The following is a 7,594-nucleotide window of genomic DNA, read 5'->3' as shown; positions in this document are numbered from 1 at the left end:
ACTAATGACATGATGACCAACAGGTGCGACGCTGTAGGAGGAGCCCTTCAATGCCACCTGTTGGTCACAAACAGAACAATCATGAGAGCTTTGTTTCTGTTTAGGTGTCAATGATGGCTTTTGTTTAGCTTTTCTGTATGTATGGCGGTTCCAGTCATATGGTGAAAAACAGTCTTTAACTCATTTACACCCTTTGATGTATAAATACGTCAATTTGCGCATAGCCGTTCCCTCCCCATGACGTATTAATACGTCAATCACGTGTTTTCATGGGGGAGGGTGCAAGAGAGTCCGATGCAACTTCTCACCACAGGATTAGGCTTGACGGCAATGTTAAATAGCAAAAAAATGGCCATCGGGTGGCATTGGTGCAAAAATCAACCAGAATCACGCCGCAGAAGGAGTAGAAAGGGCATACAGTGAAGGAGGGGCGTATGTGGATAGTGGATTGGAACATTAGCAACTAGCAACGATGGAGAAAAGGAAATTAACTAAAAATGATTTTTTTTTCGGTATAAAAGCGTCCTCGAAACAAAACAACAAAGGAGATGGTGTTTGTGTGGAAGAGAAAATGACGCTTCGGTCACTAATCGAAAGCGGCACCCGTCAAACGAACGTCGGCCTGCACAAACATGGCGTGCTACACGCAGCCCGCATAGCTCACGCCGAGTTTAGAGTTCATCTGATGAAGATGAACTTGCTCCACGTCAGCGATCATCACTTGGCAGAGCATTTTGTGCCTCCCGATGCCCCACGTCGCCCACAAATCGTCTCCCCGGCGACTTCCAGCGATGACGGCAAAGAGGCTGCGTTGCTTCGCATGGCCGACGCCGGGCACACGTCAGCGATTCGTTGGAATCGTCTCGTAAAGACGACGGCGAAAACGATGAATTGGAGAGCGATTTGGATCCCGATGTCGGACGAATATGTGCCTTCGGACATAACGGAAAGCAGCTGAGAGTCCTCGCCAGAGCCGCTGGAACGAGGAGGTAACTGCTGACTTGCTTGCAAGTTCCCATTCAAAACTTCATCACTTCTTATGCCTCCTCAGTCACTTTTATGTACCGCTACGTTCCCTGCTATACTATGAAGTTGCCAGTAACACTCATCATTTATGTACGGTTGATGCATCTCGTAGATGTGGATAAAAATATGCGCTGACTTGCATGTCGCCATAGGTTTTCAAAAAAAAAAAAAAAAAAAAAAACAGGACACATTTGGTCCGCTCAGCTCTGCTAAAACCACTAGTGTTAAATTCATATTCCATTTCATTTCAAATTGGATGCTGAGCAACGTGGAATGAATGGTGTAAATAGCAGTGTGCGAGCACGTATGTGTGTGTGTGAGAGATGTTGAAATGTAAGTGGAAAGCAACAATACAAAAATAGAAAAATAAAAGTGTGGTAATTGTACATACTTCTATAAATTACAGATTGTCCAACCAGAAGCCAAAAGATGACGACTCCTCGCTTTGGTGGTGGAAAGAAAGGTAAATACAATTATTGTACCTCACTCTGCAGCAAGATATATTTGCAACTTTTTATGTTTCTATAATTTATAGGTCGTGCATCTGGACGTGGTGGGATGAATCGATGTGGTGACAAACTGGATGGAAGCCAAAAACCATCTTCTCCACAGCTGCACTTTTGTTCATAGTTCAATAGTTTTGTTGTGTGCAAATAAATTATTTTGCGACAAAAACATTATTTGTAATGTTCTGTTGTAGGAGGAACACATTATTGAGGTATTTGAGCTGCCACAAAAGCAAAAAATAGTGTAAAACTTGAAATGATGCTTGAAATGCATGCTTTTACAAAAAGCTAATTTTCTCTGGATTTCTGCAGAAAATCGGCATTTTCCATCAAACTTAGCAGTTTTCTAATGCTGATTGCCAACGAACGGACAAAGCTAGAAACAAACTTTTTTTTTCTGCTGAAAGAAGAGAGTCTCACCTTTCTTTTGACAGGTTGCATGTATATATAGCCATAGAACAGAAAATTCTGTGGGCCTTGCAAATCAGTCAAAATTCAGTAAAATGTGAGGGATTGAGGGGGTTGCTCCAGTGAAAAGGGGTGGTATTCAATGAGTTAATGCTCTCGCTACATTTTGTCCTTTTCTTTTTTTTATTTCTTGTCTATCTAAAGGCCAGAAATGTAGTCGTTTCCTGCCATAGACAACATCCTTTATGATAACTATGGAGAGTAGAATACATATATAAATGCATGTGCAGCAAACTCATTGGAAGCGTTGGTCCACGTGACTCAAGCGGTTGTTGGCCACACACATGTTGGCCACACACATAAATGTCTAGAAGATAATGGCCACCACTTTGAGCACGCCTTGTAGTCGTAGAGGCCATAGGTAACCTATTAATCCTGTGATGTCTACATTATTTTGGCTGAAACACATTTCTGAACTCACTTTACAGGGTCTGAAATTACATTTACCATTAAGGCATGAAGACATTGTCAAGACAATTGCAGAATGAAGGAGGTACTCTATATGGGAGAGCATCTCTCAATGTTATTGTATACGATTGATAATGATCTGCGGCAAGAGAAGGCCATAATGGGCACAACTCAGTTCAGTCAAAAAGGAAACCGATGCTGCAATTTTCATGCAAGATCTAAATGTGATGGTGAAAATGACTTCTGGTGCAACATTCAGATGAGGGGTCAAATCATGCATGGTGGGAGACAAATGCATGAAACGTATCCCAACGGGCATCCGTCTACACGAACGATTGCACCTCAACAAGCCCAGCTGTCAAACTCATAAAGTTCGCAGACGACACCATGGTCATCGGTCTCATCAAAGACGGCGACGACTCTGCGTACCAACAAGTGGAGCAGCTGGAGCTCTGGTGCAGCCGACACAACCTAGGGCTGAACACGCTCAAGACTGTAGAGATGATCGTGGACTTCAGGAAACATCCTTCACCACAGCTGCCCCTCACACTATCCAACTGCCCTGTGTCAACCCTCGAGACCTTTAAGTTCCTGGGAATCACAGTCTCCCAGGACACAAAGTGGGAGGTCAACACCAACTCCATCCTGAAAAGGGCCCAGCAGAGGATATACTTCCTGAGGCTGCTGAGGAAGCATGGCCTGCCACAGGAGGTGCTACGTCAGTTCTACACGGCAGTCATCGAATCAATCCTGTGTTCTTCCATCACGGTTTGGTTTGGGGCCGCCTCAAAAAAGGACAAAATCCGACTTCAACGGACAGTTAGGACGGCGGAAAAAAAATCATTGGCACCGCCCTACCCACTCTCGAGGACTTGCACACTGCAAGAAACAAAAAAAGGGCACGGAAAATCCTACTGGATCCCCCGCATCCTGCCCACCACCTTTTCCAGCTACTCCCTTAAGGCAGGCACTACCGATCCATGCGCACCAAATCCAGCAGACACTTAAACAGCTTCTTCCCTCGAGCCATTAACTCCCTAAACAGTCACTGACGTCTACTCCACCGCACCAGACACTTCAAAGCGCTCAAGGACATCTGCACACTTCTTGTACAACAAATACTGCTACTGGTCACTTTAAAATAATTCAATGATGCAGCGTGTTATACCGTAGAACAAATGTTCTACATACTTGGCCAATAAAGATGATTCTGATTCTGAAATTACACGAGACTTCATATTTATATCTACCAGAAAATCAGATTCAATCACATTCCCGTACCTAAATGAAACTAACTGTCTTTTCAATGATTCAGTAAATCACCTCTCGACGCACTGCAATGAGAATAGTGTTTCTATCAACGGCTCGCTGTTTCCCTGGTGATCCACAATATTCTGATATGAACCTTTTGAAAGTGGAATTTACATGGAATAATGCACGGTTCTGTATGTAACATAAGTAGTTTCTTTTTGTTTGTTTGTTTGTTTTATCGTAAAATAACTATATATTTACTTACCCAATAGGATTGCAACAAAGAAAATAGAATGGGAGAGTCATGCAAACATTTTAATTAAAGTACTATCCAAGTAGACGGACGTCAATAGTCGTTTTTGTTGTTGTGGTTGTTCTGTCCTTGTAAACATAGCCAATGTCTCGAGGTGGGGGGAGGGGTGAGTAAAACAAGAGCTGCACATTAATGGATTGGTAGCTAATCAATCACTGTTGTCTACAAGCCTCGTTATCCCTCCCAAAAGTTTCTTTCCCCCGAGCCGGTTTCGCTTAGAGACCTGTTTATCATTGTGCCTTATGTGGGGATTAAATGCTTCTTGGCAGCATGTCCACTTCGCTTTACGGATTAAGACAGTTATCCATTAAAGTACACACTTAACACTTGTACCAATATAAGGTCAGATCCAAATATATTACCAGCTGAAACACAGAAACACAACCGTGCGCGCGCGCACACACACACACACACACACACACACACATACATACATACATGCACACAGAGTAGAAAGGCTGCGATGTAGAGGCACCAGCGGTCATCTGTCAGGTAGCAGTATAAATAAATAAGAGCCTCTTGCCCTGTCCAACGAGGCTGCTAATTGTATTTTCTCTTACTTGGTGGCGTTTGTCAGGCTTCATTAGTCTTCTGTGACGTGTATAAAATGACAGTCCACCTAGTTGACATTGTGAATAGTTGTCAGGTCACAGCCTCACTCTCCTCTAGGCCAAACGGTTTGTTCCAACATTTTGATCTGCCTCATTAAGTCTCCCAGAAAATATGAGTGTAAGACATAGACCCCCGTTATTTCTGGCTGTTTGCCATTCACTGTCCTTTGTATCCAGATGGACATGACGTCATCTTGCACGCAGATAATGAGAAAGCTTCCATTCCATAGTCTGACTTTCAATCTCTACATAATGCCCTACATTATAATAATAGCCAGCAAGCCTTTACACCGTCAGACCTCTTATATTGGAGGACGAAGGCTGGGCTACAGAAATCTCAAGGTGAAAGATGAAGATGTTTGATGACATGATAATAAAGTAAACCACATACAGGTATTGCATATTCCACTGCGATTGGGTAGCAACCAGTTCAGGGTCTACCCCCGTCTTCCTCAACTGGCGGACCGCGATCCCCGACCGGACCGCCGACCTCCTCTGTCCGGTCCGCCGACCTCCTCTGTCCGGACCCTCTGCAAATTGTATAAAATAATAATTTATAAAGTGATTTTTACATTATACATTTTATATTTGTGGACTATAATCTGCGCATTACCACGATCGCTTGTTAAAATTATCAGTCGTATTCTTTGCGTGCACTAACAGATGTAATGCAGAGGACCGCGGCAGCGCGACTTTGTGTGTATAATGTTTACTCACTGGAGACTCTGGCTGAGCAGGGCATGTCGGCGATAACGATGCGCTGATTGGCTCCTCTGAACTGAACGTGTGCCCATACATAAGCGTCAGCATCTACGATGCGCTGATTGGCTCCTCTGAACTTAACGTGTGTCCATACATAAGCGTCCGCACGCGTCTATCTCAATACACACGCATTCAAAATGGATGATCGTGTCAGGAAACAGACGCATGCGCGACGCCACAGTGTGCTCACAGCTTCAGTCCAGGAGAGCTGCACACAGACAATTAAGAGGAAGGTTTCGATTGTGTGCAGTTTTGCTCCCGTCTACCCGGCGATCTTTGCAGCTGTTTAACAGCAGAACAGGTAAATGAACGTCACAATGGCGTCCTCTAAATTTGCTACAAAGAGAAAGGTGGACAGTGAAAATCGGCGTTTCAATGAAGAATGGAGTGACAAGTATGCTTTCATTCTACCTTTGTCGAGCACCAAACCACTGTGTCTAATATGCCTAAAGACGGTAGCTCTGGTCAAGAGTCAAAATATTAAACGCCACTATGTGACAGAGCACAGCTCTTTTGAACGGGATTTCCCTCCTAATTCAGAGCTAAGAACAAACGAAATAAAGAAACTGAAAAGGTCATATCAAGACTCAAGCAGGAAGATTGTGACATGTATGACACACCAACAAAAAGCAACAGAGTGCTCACTGAAAGTGGCCTGGGTTTTGGGTAAGCACAAGAAACCATTCTTTGATGCAGAAATTATAAAATAATGCATGACTGAAGTTATGGACACAATGTTTGAAGGCAAAGAAAAGGAGCAAATGACAGCCAAAATAAAGCAAATTCCACTGTCAGATTCCACATCGACCAGACGAACTGAAGTCCTTGCTGCTGATTTGTCTGGCCAGCTTTGTGATGCAATACAAAATGCAATTGTATTTCCCTAGCAGTAGATGAGTCCACTGACACTAATGATAATGCGCAGTTGGTGGTGTTTGTGAGGTATTATGATGAGGCAAAGGGGGAGTTCATTGAAGATGTTTTGGGATTGTTAAACCTCAGTGGACAAACAAGGGGGGAAGACATCTATGCAGCAATGTCAGAAATGATGAATGAAAACAGATAGATGTGAACAATGATGAAACTCATAAACTTCTTGAGAGCAACATCTGCACTACAGCACCGCTTGCTTCGCACATTCCTGACAGAGGTAGATGCAGCTTATGATGATTTGCTCCTTCACAACAACGTCAGATGGCTGAGCAAAGGCAAGGTCCTGGAGCGTTTTTGGGCCGTAAGAAAAGAGCTGGAAATGTTTCTGTCACAGCACAAGAGCACAAAAGCAACACAATTCCTGGAACTTCTGAGAAATGACGAGAAAATGAAAGTTGTGGCATTTTTGGCAGATATAACATCTCATCTCAATGAGCTAAATCTCAAGCTACAGGGGAAGGACAGCACAGTGTGTGAGCTGATGTCAGCAGTGCGGGCCTTCCAAAGGAAGCTGGAGAATTTCAAAGTTGACCTACAGGTAATTATATTTCATACCACACACATTTTATGGTTTCTGCTTAACATGTTTTTAATACTTCATACCCACTTTAAAGCATTTCTCCTTATTTGTTTTTATCTTTTACCCACAGGAGAGAATGGAACACTTCCCCAAACTTCTGGAACAGACCAAAGGAAAAGGAGATCGCATTCAGTGTCATGTGGAATTCCTGGAGAAGCTGATTGCAAATTTCAAGACTCGTTTTGACGACTTTATATTAGGAAAACAAGTCCTACTGTTCATTGACAACCCATTCCCAGTCAGAAATGTAAGAGAGTTCTCTGCAGAAGCACACCAAGTCTTCCCATGGGCAACACGTGCTACTCTGCAAAATGAGTTGATTGACCTCCAGGAAAATATTGCACTGAAAGAGGCTCAGTGTGACGCTGTCACTTTCTGGACAAGGATGGTAACTGCAGCTAATTATCCTCTGCTGCACAAGCTGGCAATTAACATTCTCACAATGTTTGGGTCAACTTACAGATGTGAGTCTGCATTCTCCACAATGAATATTGTGAAGAACAAGTACCGTACTAGACTCACCAATGAACACTTGCATCAGTGTCTCCGCCTGGCCATCATACCTTTTGTGCCAAAGTTCAAGGTCTTGGCAACAAGCACAAAATGTAATTTCTCTCATTAAATGCACATAATGTACACTTTTTTTGCACCTAAAAGACTGAGTTCTTGCCACTTGTTTACAAAAGGAAATGAGGGATTGATTTGTTTTGTTAAAGGAAATGGATATTTTGATGTA

At 43.2% G+C, this 7,594-nt stretch overlaps 1 long non-coding RNA gene and 1 pseudogene across 1 annotated transcript; both read left to right on the top strand.

Moving 5' to 3' along the window:
- Window positions 1-497: 497 nt before the first annotated feature.
- LOC147208534 (uncharacterized) lies at window positions 498-1,701 on the top strand. The gene is made up of 3 exons (XR_015100291.1): window positions 498-989; window positions 1,433-1,489; window positions 1,562-1,701. It is a non-coding gene; the product is annotated as an uncharacterized LOC147208534 (long non-coding RNA).
- A 4,965-nt stretch (window positions 1,702-6,666) lies between these two features.
- On the top strand, window positions 6,667-7,326 carry LOC147208533 (general transcription factor II-I repeat domain-containing protein 2-like; annotated as a pseudogene).
- The last annotated feature ends 268 nt before the right edge of the window (window positions 7,327-7,594 follow it).

The sequence above is a fragment of the Hippocampus guttulatus genome, chromosome 2, assembly GCF_054856545.1.
Source record: "Hippocampus guttulatus isolate MCC_2025c chromosome 2, RoL_Hgut_1.0, whole genome shotgun sequence".
NCBI lineage: Eukaryota > Metazoa > Chordata > Actinopteri > Syngnathiformes > Syngnathidae > Hippocampus > Hippocampus guttulatus.
The sequence above is the reverse complement of the archived record's forward strand: the minus strand, read 5'-3'. Positions and strand labels throughout refer to the sequence as shown.